Here is a 14,470-nt window from a genome sequence, read left to right as displayed (position 1 = left end):
AACCGAGTCTTACAAGCAGTATGGTCTCAACTAGTATGTGGACCATGGGTCTATATAACCGAGCTTCCAATAAGCAGATCAAGAATTTACCAAGTAAATCCACTGACTTATTAATTCCTTGTTGCATCCACGCATAGAACTTGGAATTGCAGTCTGAGTCATATAGAACGCTCTATATGTTCCACGATATAGATACGCTATTAATTATCCATTGATATAATCCTAATTTTATCAATGATCCTCTAATAGATGATCTACATTGTATAGGGACTAAATTACTGTTACACCCTTCAATGTATTTTATCCTTAAAACACTTAGCTCCGTATATAAATGATATTTCAGCGAAGTGAAATGAGTACTCAACCATTTATCTCTGTTTAGCCAAGCTCGAAGGAAATTATCGTTTCACTTCTAAATACCTATAGAAGTTATAGATTCCATATCTATGTTTAGCGCTCCCACTCAATTATACTACCATGTTCCCAAAATGTACGTATCACCCTGACCCAAAAGTAGGCTTAACTAACAAATCAAAGAACACGAATAACACTCTTGAGATGGAACCTAATCATATGAGGATTAAGATCATTTGATCTAGGATCAACTAGGTGATATTAAATTGAATAGATATTACGGTAAATTTAACATATCTAATCAAAGTTCAATATCGGTCCCTTCCAATGTATACTCCATACATCCGATACTGGTAAACTTTGCCAATGCCCTAGAAAGGACATAACACTTATCCAAGGTGTAAGAATACCTTCGCTGATTATCATGCCAGTCTAAATCCAGCGAACTGCCAAATCAAGGAATTAAACTTTCGAACATATAATCAAGATTACATTCCACTGCTGACAACACTATAATCATTAACAAATACATATGTACAGGACTTAATAGAATTCATACATTAAATATGATCATGAAATAAATCATGTGAACCATGCAACATAAAATGTTAATTCTGATCTTTATTAATAAGTAAATCTGATTATATTGAAATGGGTTTTATTTACGGCATAAAACCCAACAAACTCCCACTTGCACTAATATAAAACAAAAAGTGCATTTCAAATAATCTCAACACCTTGATATACAAATCAAGTGTAGTATGTAGTATACTCTCTGTAACAGTATCTGACAGGTTGTATTCAACACATCCTTTTCTCCACCATTACATTTCCTTAATCACAAAATTCTTGATATTGTGAAATTCCTCTCTATATGTCTACTCTATTGGGATACTTGATTCTTTACTATTGGCAACTACTTTTGTGTTAGTCAGGAAGTACCACTAGTAATTAAGAAATGTTGGAACAGTGGCAAAAATGTATAGAACTTTCCTTAGACTGAATAGGTACCTTTCCTGCAACTTTAACATTCAATCTCTCTCTGGTAGACTTAGGGACCTCATATATGTTTTTACACTTCTCCAAAATCACTACTCCACCCCCAGAGTAATCACCATCTCATCAGCAGACCTTCTAACACTAAGGCAAGTCTAGAAATCTGATTTGGTGTAGTCTAAGAGTATTAAATACACCCTTTATTGACTAACATATAGTTCCTCTTCTTGATCTTAAGATTTACTTGATTGTCTTCCAATGTTCCTTTCTTGGATTAATCTGATACCTACTCATTACTCCCACTCAACAGCAATTGTCTGGTCTAAGGCATACTAAAGCATATCTGAGACCTCTTACTGTTGATTCAAGGAATTCTTTCATGGCTTTATCTTTTCTAGAATAGTTGAGACTTTTCCTTAGATAAATAAAATCTATGTCTAGAAGTCGAGAAGCTTCTATAGATTTCCATTAGAAAAGAAAATGATTCAGCATCTTACTAAAGTAAGTTGCATGCACTAGAGTAAGTAAATTACTAGGTATACCACAAGCCATAGGTTTAGATAAACTCAAACCTATAATACCATGAATAAGAAGTTTTGTTAAGTCCATTGAATAGACTTACAAACGAAAATTTCCTTTCTTGTCCTTGTAATAGAAAACTTTTGGTTGTTCCATATGAATGGTTTTGACCATAGTTCTCTTGGCTTTTCTTCTTAGTTTCTTATTTTGACAATCCATTACTTGTTTAAACTCACAATGGATTTTAATCACTAGTGTCTTCCAAGTCATAATAGGGCGAGTTCCTTGAAACTCTCCCACTACGACAAGGTACTGTGACTTTTGTCTAAGAATCTAAATGGTATTATCCTCTTCGGTTGTGTCAAGACAACAGAGGCAGTGGGACCATCTTATAAAGAATAAGATGATAGAACACTTTTGGAATCAAGAAAATTATCTCCTCTATTTGCTACTTTATTTTCAGACTTAGTCATTTTCTTAGAAAAGTAGTATTTGTTTAAACAAACACTTTCTTATCTAATGACTATGGGATGGTCCACCCCTAATCACTTGGAATAGCTAACAAACATGCAAATCTTGGTTAACAGTTCTAGCTTTTCTTAAGATTATGATTAGGTCATCCATGAATCTAGTAATGGTTTATACTAAGTACACAACCATTCCATCATTCTAAAATTTTCCTTTCACTAGGGTATTACCTTAGAAGGACTTAGGCAACGACTAGTAACTAATCATCAATATGCAAATTGAATTTCTGGGGACGTAAGTTTGGATATAATTCAAAAATCAACTTAATGATCTTTGAACTGCATATCTATTAATTATTTCTCCACCCCTATTAGTTCGCAAGATCTTTAACCACTTACCTTAATGGTTTTTCACCATTGTTAGAAATTCATGAAATTTTTCAAACATTTCAAATTTCTTTTGCATAAGGTAAAATCTAGAGTGATCGTCTTAAGAATATAACGAAAACTCATATCCACCCCTGAATGTACATCCATCTGGGAATGAGATGATTATACTTTCAGTGGATATAGGAATATTGTCTCTTTGCGGAGAATGATCTCGTCAAAACCACTATGAACAAGATATAAATGCCATAGATTTATAAAATATGTGGTTGTGTCTTTTGATGACTTATGTTTAGTTACATCAAGGAGTTCTTAGAATAGTGCAAGTGGATCCTGGTTACAGAATACTAAACTCATATTCCATACTAAAATACAGTTTGAATCCATTGATAGAAGATGGATATTAATCACTTGTGAAAGTGTAACTGTATTGTATTCTGGAAATAGAAATATAAGAAATTTCTATTTGGAATCTGAAATTTAAAGTCAAAGACCTAAATTTATACCAAATATACATGAGTAATTCATCTTTCTTGGACCACCACTACTAATCTAATTTTATGTCTGATTTGCCTAAAGTAAGCATATACAAGTAGGAGATTTTTAGATTGAGGATTTATATCATTTCAGGATAGAATGTCGGGAATATAACCATATGCGCCATTCAATTTCTTAAGAGAAAATAGAATGACATTGTATGATTTATAAACCATTTATCCAATGATATATTATTGAGCTAATTGGAAATGAATAAGCTAAGAGGAATAAGGATAATTTCGAATTTAAATAAGAATCCAACAATCCTCCGATTAGCAAGAGTCAAAGTTATTCTTATTTATATAATCTTCTTGTTTCATATTGTAAATACATGTTGTTACGAAATTTATGAACACTACGCAAGTATACGCAGTCAAGTAGTAGCTCACGCAAGTGAGGTCGAACCACAGGGAATTGGATTAATTACTACTAAACTATACTTATAATTCTATTTGGCAAATCAAAAGTTTTTATGATTTAAAAGAATTAAAGTAATGCAGAAAACTTAATAACACAATTGAAAGTTGAGCAAGATGAGATAATAGGGAGGATAATCCTGTTGCTTGTTTACCCAATTGTTAATGCCTAATTGCTATCCTATTCTTGAAGTGAATGACAGATTATAAAATTAACCTAGCTCTTTTCAGATCTTCTAGGTTCTAAATCACATGTTCTCTAATTAATCTCTTAATTAAACTAACATGAAATTAGCATTAAGCAATAACCTACTTGTCACATAAGTCATGTGAATACTCTCGTTTCACATAAATCATCGATTATCCAATTTTAGCATTATCAATTCTCACTTTTCAAATTTCGAATTGAGATCATAAAGCATGCACAAGGTGATCAGTCTTAAACATGAAATTAAGCACAAATAAAGATAATTTCACAAACAAGAATGGAGGAATGACAATTAAACATTAACTAGGCAAAAATATTAAACAACAATCATCATCCTCCCTAAATGGGAAATTTAGTTCAGAAACAAATCCATAACCATTCCTATGACAATATTCAACATAAATAAATTAAAGAGGAATAAAGAAAGAAATTGTTGGTGGATAAATTATGGATCTTCACTTTGAATCACTCTGCTCTTCCTGCTGCTTTCTTCTGTGTTTTAGGTCTCCAAATCGCTTCCCCTGACTTCCAATCGTAGTTTTCTATTTATAAGTGATTTTTAGGGTTCGTCGGACAATTTTACCCCTGGGCCGTACGGGATCTTGCCGCGGCCAAGCTGTGTCTCGCCGCGGTCAGATAGATGCTTAAAATCACGCTTCTGTAGTTTTTATATGGCCGCGGCGAGGGTGTATCTCGCCGCAGTGACTGGAGCCTCAAAAACTCTGGGTTCTACCTTCGTGATCTAGCCGCAGCCAAGCTAATCTAGCCGCGGCCAGATATGCATCTCTCCTCAAAAAGGTGTTTTTCTTGGCTCAACTCGTCTTTTACTGGACTTTTGCATCTCGAGACCTCTACTATTCCAAGGAACCTGAAAACATAGAAAACAAGCGTAATTCCGTCCTAAAACTGTGAAAAGCGAACATAAAATCGATCCAAAATATAGCCTAAAAATAGCCTAACACTTGTCTAAGGTGTCATCAATTGATGAACAGCTAGATGTTGCATTTACAATATTTATCTATCGAGATCTAACACTATTATGTTTGTTTAATGGTTGACAATCTATTAGGGATTTGTCCCATTAGAACAACAAGCCAAGTTAGACCAACAATGAAGATTCAAAATTAAACTACAACTAATAATAGAAAATAACATGGCTCAATATAAATTCACACACATTTAGAAATTATTAAACATATGGCAAGTAGGAGTGACAAGCGAAAATACTAAAACATACAATCCTAAATAATTTATAAGGTCTCCAACAAACTGATATCAGTGTCCCGTTTAGGCGAGAGTCAAAGATACCATCCATTGAATAGAGTTGTCAACTCATCTAAAATGATAAACATTCTAACAACCTTTTATTCGATCAAGATCAGAATCCAGCGTTGTCCCGTTTAGGCGAGAGTCAAGGCCATTCTATCTTATGAGCTTCCACCATTGTTTCATACTTTTGTAAGCCTTATTAAAGTCACCACCATTAGGGTGATCCATACTAAAATAAAACACTTACAAATAGTACTTATCTTTCTAGATTCTACGGCATTAAATTGCTAATGAACGTTCCTCCGTTAGGGAGGATTACTCACTAAAACAAGAACAATATAGTACCAACAATGGAGATCGAATGTCCTAATAATAAAAGCTCATTATTTAAAATGTATTTTCTTATAATATTTATTTTAAATATATATTTATTTAATGAAAATTTCTAATTTAGAATAAAAAATTCTAATTATAAATTTTAATTTAATATTTATAAAATTATACTTAGATGGATATGAAAATAAAATGAATTATTTCCATCTTAGTAATAATTTCCAATAAATATTTAGAAAATTATTCAATTTAAGTTATATCATAATTAATTTAAATTAATTTACAACTCAAATTTAATTTTCTATAAATATATATTGCATTTCAAAAAACTGAAGTATATAAGAATACAATTTTATTTCGAAAAATGCTTAAAAATAAAATAAAAATAAAGCCTGGAAAATTATTCTAATTTTATGTTGGTCCAAAATTAATTAATAAAATTCATTTACAACAAAAAATATAATTTTTCTATTTAATTAAATATTAAGAAAATTTCAAATATTTAAGTATCATGATGAAAATCAACTTAAATATTAATTTTCTATTTAATTAAATATCATTAGAAAAATACTTCAAGCAAAATAGATAATATCTATCTAGACTTTCATTGACTAATTAATTCATTTTCTAATTATAATATATTTTAGTTCATTTATTTTAATTAACCATTAAATGAAAAAATCATTGATTTGAGTTGGTCCAAAATTAAAATAAATAATTTTCAACTTTAATCTATTTTTCAAATAAAATTCGAAATTTTAAGCATTTAAATAAAAAATTTCATTTCGAAAAGAATAAAAACATGATTAATAAAGTAAAATAAAATATATTTTGAAAATTATTCAAATTTAAGTTATTCAGAAACAAGATTTCAAACTTAAAATAATTTTCTATTTAATTAAATATCATGAAAATAATAATATTTAAGTATCAAGAATGAAATCAACTTAAATATTTAATTTTCAATTTAATTAAATGTATTAAATATAAGAATTAAATAATTAAGTATAAAAGAAACTTAATTATTAATTCTAATTTAATACTAGGAAAAATATTTTATAATTAAATTGGTTTAAAATTAATTAATATAAATAATTAATTTATAACTTAAAATATTTTCGTAATTAATTATTAGAAAAATATAACTAGTACTAGAAATAACTATCTAGAAAATATATATTATTAACTAAGTATTTTTCTAAAATTAACTTTAAAATAGTAAATGAAAAATAAATTCCATATATTTTAAAAGTTAATTATGTTGCTAATTCAATTTTAATTAGGTTAGACTAATATAATTAACGTAATACAATTATTTAAATAAGGCAAATGTGCCTTCATAATTGGGGTAGTTAATGTGAGAGAGGGCTGGGTTCAGTATGTCGTACCCACTGCTATTGGCCCCCTAACTCTCATACAAGGCCCAAAGAAGAGGAATTTAACCTTTAAATAAACAATTGTTATTCATTGAATAAGCCCAATTCAAATTGGGCCTAAATAAATTTACTTATGTCAAAATTTATTTTAGCAACCTAGTCCATTTACTTAGTAAAACTTAAATGGGCTTTCTATATGCATCTAAGCCCAATAGCAAACATATAGGCTCACACAGGTCAAATGATTTGGATGGGCCCTATCATGTTACTAGGTTTACAGAAATGAAAGAAGTACAAAATTCACCTGTTACAAATTATTTATAAGATCTATTGACAATTGAACTATAATTAAAATCAGATCATTGGATCTTTCAACAAGTTAATCATAGCAATTTAGATCAAATAAATGATAGGTTTGTTAATTTTTTTTTTTTTAGATAAACAATATAAAATTAAACAAACATTGTCCATGTAACAGATGTGAAATAAGATATTAATATAATTAAATTATTATTCTTAAACTAACCAACTAAATTTTGAAAATTTAGGGTTGTTAAAAAAAACCCTTAAATATCTCAAAATTTAAAATTGAAAATTGAAAAACTAATTTAAAATATCTAGGTTTATTTAAATTATTTTTATTAAATTAAATTAAATATCATAACCATAGAAAAAACATTTTTTTGCTCTCTCGTTTGAGAAGAGCCTTTCCTGTAGGAATGCCTAACACGCTTGACATAACCATGGATGATCTCCTTGATCGTGCGAACAACCTGAGAGTGAAAGATGATGAAGGATGGGAAGTAAACGAAGACCGGGAAGCAGAGGTGGGAAACTCGTGTCTGATGGGGAGATTTTGCACCACCAAGAACCTGAACAGAGCCCTTATTCGAACCATATTGGGGAGAGTTTGGGGTCTTGCAGAAGTTGACTGGGGAGTCAAAATCAAAAAGGTTACAACAGAGGCTTCATTCTTGATTTTTTCATTCAAGAACGGTAAGGACCTGGATAGAATTGAGAGTAAATCTCCTTGGATACTGAACAATGGGGTCTTGATTCTTCAGAGACTCATCAAGATACCGTTGAAATGGGAAGACGAGATGAAACGATTTCCTCTTTCAGGAAGAATATTAAATCTCCCTATGAAATCAATAACTAGAAACAATATGTTACGTCTGGCTACGATGGCGGGAGAGGTGATAGCTATTCAGAAGGAAGAAGTGGCCAAGATAGCTTTGAATGGGAATTTTTGGTTCAAAGTGTGGATTTCAATTGACCAGCCACTTTGCCCGGGGTTCTTATTTCCTAGTGCTGAAGGCAAAGTTTGGCTACCATTCAGATATGAAAGACTCCCATTCATGTGCTTCAATTGTGGGAGAGTGGGACATGATTTCAAGGCCTGTGGAGAACACCCTACAAAGATCAATACAGGAGAGGATCAAAGTTCAATAGCCTATGGACCATGGTTGAGATTTGAAGACACTCCTATTCGAAGTGGAGACAGGAAGCCACAACTGGAAAAGATGGAAGCCCAATCAGTAAAACAAAAACCTACGGGAGAAACGCTATCTGGGCAAGGGATTAATATTGTGCCTACTATTACCAATAGGAATTCTCAGAAACTGCAGGTAACATCCTCTAACCCTCTGTTATCTTATGATTTTGAGAACCTAACACGCAGGATTAATGAACAAAGCACGGGGATCAATGGCGGAGAAGATCTTGGCTCTGGTTCAAAGAAAAGGGCAGATTTCGAGGCATTCTTAAACAGGGAAGCGAAGACGAATCTGAGTTTGGGCAAAAGAGTTCACTGGGACGAAGGTGGAAACCAACAGGGGCTGGATTTGAATTTGAATTTTAATGAAATGGGGGGAGAGTGGAGAGAGGTGCATATCCCTATTGGTACAGAAGATGAATCGGGGAACTCGGGCTCTAAGAGGGATAAAAGAAGGAAAATTATACCAAAGAGAACCAGGAAGGGGACTATCAATGCAACTCCTCCATCTGTGAGCAATATAACAGACATGGAAACAACTAAGGAGGTGACAGGGAAAAGGAAGGCTCCAGGGGACATTTCTAGTTTTTCTGATTTGATCTCTGGAATGAACTTGAAAGCGGCGAACCCAGCGAATCTGGGTCGCCGAGAGCCATGAATATCTTATTTTGGAATGTTCAGGGGCTTGGGAATCCCTGGACATTGAAGACCCTTTGCTCCCATGTTCAAGATCATCATCCCGGGATGAATTTCTTGTCCGAAACTAGACTTAATGAGATCGCTATGGAAAGAATCAGAATTGCTCTGGGTTTTGAAAATTGCTTTGTGGTGCCAAATAAGGGTAAAAGTGGGGGTTTGGCTCTTTTGTGGAAGGACACCTTTGTGGTGAGTATTAAATCATATACTGTTTCTCACATAGATGCTCTTGTGGAAAATGGTATGGGGTTTTCTTGGCGTTTTACGGGTTTTTATGGTAGTCCTGATCCGAGAGGAAGGAAGTCTTCTTGGCAGCTGTTGGAAAGACTTCGTGATTTAATCCAGGGTGCGTGGCTTTGCGGAGGAGACTATAATGAGATTATGCTAGAAAAAGAGAAAAAAGGGGGAAGTAGGAAACCTGAATCTCAGATGAATGAATTTAAGAATGTGATTTCCTTTTGCAAATTCAGGGAAGTGCAAATGAAAGGTGGGGAGTTTACTTGGAGCAATGGGCGGCAATCCAACCTCGTCTTTGAAAAGTTGGATAGAGTAATGGCAAACCAGGAGTGGTTTAAAAGTTTTAGATCTTCAATGGTGACTCTCCTTCCTTGGTGGAATTCGGATCACCGTCCCTTGCTCTTATGTGCGGATTCTAAATCGAAATGGTCGACTAAAACCCCTAGGTGGAAATCTAGATTCCATTACGAACAAGCTTGGGCTGGGGAAGAAGAGTGTACCGAAATCGTAAAATCGATATGGCTGGATAATTCTAACTGGGGCTCTACTCATGGTATAAGGAAGAGAATTAATCATTGTGGCGAGATCCTCCAAGATTGGAACAAAGATAGAAAGGCAGAATTGAAAGCTAGAACAAAACAACTTAAAAAGGAACTTAATCACCTGTCTAGCTCGGTTGAAGATGAAAACTGGAGTGAAAGGAGGAAGGTTGAAAAGGAACTCAATGTTATGGAAGCAAAGGAAGAGATGCTTTGGAGACAAAGAAGCCGTGCTTTGTGGCTAGCTCATGGAGACCGTAACACTAAATATTTCCACCACAAGGCATCACAAAGAAAGAAAAAGAATACAATAATCGGCTTATATGATGATAAGAAGAAATGGTGCACCTCGGACAGAGAAATTGAGAATATTTTGGTCAGCTTCTATTCGAAACTCTTCACTACTTCGAAACCTAACGGTGACATGGGTGACATTCTCAATCGTTGTGTTCCTAACCGACTTTCTTACCAAGATAATATGGACCTTCTCGAGGAGTTCACAAGGGAAGATGTGAAAGAGGCTATACAACAAATCCATCCTCTCAAAGCCCCTGGAAAGGATGGTCTCCCGGGGTTATTTTACCACACCCATTGGGAGGAAGTAGGAGAGGAGGTGATTACTACATGCCTTAAAGTTCTGAACAGTAATGCAGGTTGTGATTCTATTAATGATACACTTCTTTGCCTTATTCCCAAGACTGAAGAGCCAACAATGGTGGGGGAATATAGACCTTTAAGTTTATGTAACGTCCTCTATAAAGTGATCTCAAAGTGCCTTGCTAATAGAATGAAACTTAGCATGGATAAGGTTATCTCCGAGAACCAAAGTGCATTTATTAAAGGGAGACAAATTCAAGATAACGCCATTCTCGGGTTTGAGAGCCTCCATTGCTTGAAGAAGGGGCGGTTTGGAAATGGAAAGAAGATGGCCCTTAAACTCGATATGTCAAAGGCCTATGATCGAGTTGAATGGGTCTTCCTTGAGGTAATGATGAAATGCTTGGGTTATGATGAAAAATGGATCACAAAGATAATGAAATGTGTAAGATCAGTCACTTTTTCTATTCTGCTCAATGGGGAGGCTCGGGGTCATATTGTGCCGGAAAGAGGTTTGAGACAAGGAGATCCTCTATCTCCCTTCTTATTTCTAATTTGCTCGGAGGGGCTATCTTGTCTAATAAATGAAGCAAGCCAGGCTAATAAACTCCATGGACTTCGATTCGGTAACCTTGAGAAGAAGTTAACACACCTCCTTTTCGCAGACGACTGCCTCATTTTCATGGAAGCAACGGAAGAGGAGGGTCAAACAATATCTGAAGTATTGAAGGTATATTCTTCCTTATCTGGTCAGTGTATTAATTTTACTAAATCTAACCTTTGTGTGGGCAGAAATATCTCTAAGAATGAAGGAAAAAGACTGGCAAATAACATGGGGGTTACCTTCACTGAAAACCATTCCAAATACCTTGGCCTTCCAGCTTTTGTTGGCAGAAATAAGAAGGAAGCCTTTGGCCTAATTCGAACTAAGATTTGGGACAAGCTTCAAGGGTGGAAGATGGGTCTTTTTTCTCAAGCCGGTCGTGAGGTTTTGATTAAATCAATCATACAAGCTATTCCTGTGTATCTCATGAGTAGTTTTAGACTAACCAAGGGTCTTATAAAAGAGATTCAAACTCTTATAGCGCGCTTTTGGTGGGGATCAACTAAAGATAAACACCAAATCCATTGGGGAACTTGGGAGAAACTTTGCAAAGATAAATGGAGTGGTGGTATGGGGTTTAGAGATTTGGAGGATTTTAATCAAGCTCTTTTGGAAAAACAAGGGTGGCGGTTGGTTATAAATCCGGACAGCTTGTATGGCCAAGTGTTAAAGGCCCTCTACTATCCAAATTCTGATTTCTTCATGGCTAAAACCGGTTCTGGGAGTTCAAATGTATGGAGGGGAATCATTTGGGGAAGGGAACTGCTTATAAAAGGTTTGCGTTGGAAGGTGGAGGATGGTTCAAAAGTGAGAATAAATGAAGATAAATGGATTCCAAGAGGAGCCCCATTCCGTCTCAGATCTCAGGTACAGGTTCCAGCTAATACATATGTAAATTTCTTAATCAATGATCATGGAAACTGGAATAAGGAATACATAGAGAACCATATGCATAGTGAAGATGTCCCTTGGGTTTTGGGAATTCCAGTTAATTCAGGTGGCGACAAAGATGAGATTATTTGGCATTACACCTTGAATGGAGATTACACAGTTGGTAGTGGTTACATCCTAACTCAGAAAGAGAAGCAAGAAACTGAAACTTCTAATAAAAAGGAAGTGCAAAACTGGTGGAAGGACGTGTGGCAATCCAACTTAACCCCCAAAATGAAAAATTTTGTTTGGAGAGTGTGCCACAATTGGGTTCCTGCGAAAAGCGAGTTGGTTAAGAGAGGTATCAACATAGATGGAACTTGTTCGGGCTGCTGGAACAAAGTGGAGACAATCGGGCATGCTCTGTGGTGTTGTCCAAGACTGAAATCAGTGTGGAAAGCTGCTGGTTTTTGGCATCTTTTCCCTGAAAGTCTCGGTTTAATGAAGGACCTGATGGAATTTCTGATTTTCATGAAAAAGAAGTGCACTAAACAAGAGTTTGAGACTTTTTTGGGGATTAGTTGGATGGTATGGAACCACAGAAACAAGAAAATCTTTCAGAACAACAAGACCCCATTGAAGACTTGGATCCCGTGGGCTTTGGATTTAGTTGCTCATACCCTGGAATCAACAACAAAGGAGCAGAAGTCGAAGAAGGAAAAAGAGAAACACTCGTGGCAGGCTCCCCCAAATGGAATTTTTTCATTGAATTGTGATGCTGCTTTGAAGATGGATCATGAAGGATATGCTACTGCTGCTGTCATTAGAAACAATAAGGGCAACTTAATTGCAGCAAAAGTTTGCTTCTATCCCGGTTATACTACTGTTCTGATGGCTGAATGTTTGGCCTTGAAGATGGGTATCAAGCTTGTTCAAGATACAGATTCTAAACCTTTCATAGCGAATTCAGACAACATCACTGCTGTTCACCAAATCAACTCCAAAAAAGCTCCCAGAGCCGATTGGGGTCAACCTATTAATGAAATTTTGTCTTCTAATCTTCTCAATGGGTGTTTGGGAATTCGTTTTGTAACTAGGGATTGTAATAAGGTTGCTCACTCTTTAGCTAAGTGGGCTCTAAAGCAAAGATGTAATTCTTTTTGGTCAGAGGTTTTACCCTCTTGTGCTGCTGCAATTTTAAATGCAGAAAAGCCTGACCTGTTGTAGTTCTTTTGTTGGTTGAATAAAATTTTGCCTTCAAAAAAAAAAAAAAAAAAAAAAAATATCTTCAATATCATCTTCAAATCTTATAATTTAATAAAATTAAAATAATTAAATAAACCAATTTTAAAATAGATATGGTTAGATAATTATTAGGTTAAGAATAAAATAATAAATAAATAATAATTTTCCTAATTATATGTCAAAATATCTTAAATTAAGCAATATTCAAATTTCTACAAAACTATCAAAGTTATTTAAATATTTAAAATATAATTTATAAATTTGTAATAAGTAAAATAATATAAAATAGTAAAATATCATTTTTAAAATTATAATTTATAAACAATTAAATATTTTGCAAAATAACAAATTTTTGAATTTGAAAATATTATGGTTAGAATATCTATAAAAATATCTAGGTTAATTTCAAATTTATTAATTATTTAATTTGTCACATAAGATAATTTTAATATAATATTTCAAATAAAAAAGATAAAGTTTTCTTTTAATTTAAAATATGTTAAATATCAAAATATCTAATCTTATAATTAAATAATATATAAATATTAAAAAAATTAACAAATTTTTAAATCTGACCATAATTTAAAAAATAAAATAATCAATTTTTAAATTTAAACCTCAAAATATCAAAATTAATAATAATCTATTAAAAAATAAATATTATTAATTTAAAATATGATATTTAAGTTCAAATATATTTAAAAATAATATTTTATTTTAAATTTAGGGTTTGAAAATTGGAAAAAATCCCCAGAAAATTGGGTTTGGGAGTGAATGCTGCCAGTAGGCTGCAAGCGCAGCCTTCGAATGCTGCAGATAAGGCTTGACACGCGCGGATGAGGGAACCTAGACGAGGTTTCTTGGCGGATGCAACATCACGCACGGGCGTGTGTAGCCTCCTGGGCGTGTCCGAAGGAGTGTCCCGCGTCTGAAGACACGGGTTGTGTCCGAGTGCACGTGCGCGGATCCCTAGTTGTCCGAGTGGCTGGTGCGATAGATGCACCCCTCTCGACAGCCATGACACTTAATCTTCCAAAATTCACAACTTTTTCAATTTTTATCGGAATTGAGTTCCGTAAAAAGGAAAATTACTTAATTTTTCACAAGGAATCCAAATAAAAATATTTTCAAAAACAGAAAAAAATATTTTTCGTGGAAAAAATTTTGTACAACACATAGATTCATCAAATAACACATAAACCATATGAAGCCATCCAAACCAACACATAACATAATTTTAATTCACATTTCATGAAAGTAAATCATTACCATGGCTCTGAGGCCAGTTGATGGAAATATTTTATCAGGATCTAGATTTACTAACA

The sequence above is a fragment of the Cannabis sativa genome, chromosome 7, assembly GCF_029168945.1.
Source record: "Cannabis sativa cultivar Pink pepper isolate KNU-18-1 chromosome 7, ASM2916894v1, whole genome shotgun sequence".
Taxonomy (NCBI): domain Eukaryota; kingdom Viridiplantae; phylum Streptophyta; class Magnoliopsida; order Rosales; family Cannabaceae; genus Cannabis; species Cannabis sativa.
The sequence above is the reverse complement of the archived record's forward strand: the minus strand, read 5'-3'. Positions refer to the sequence as shown.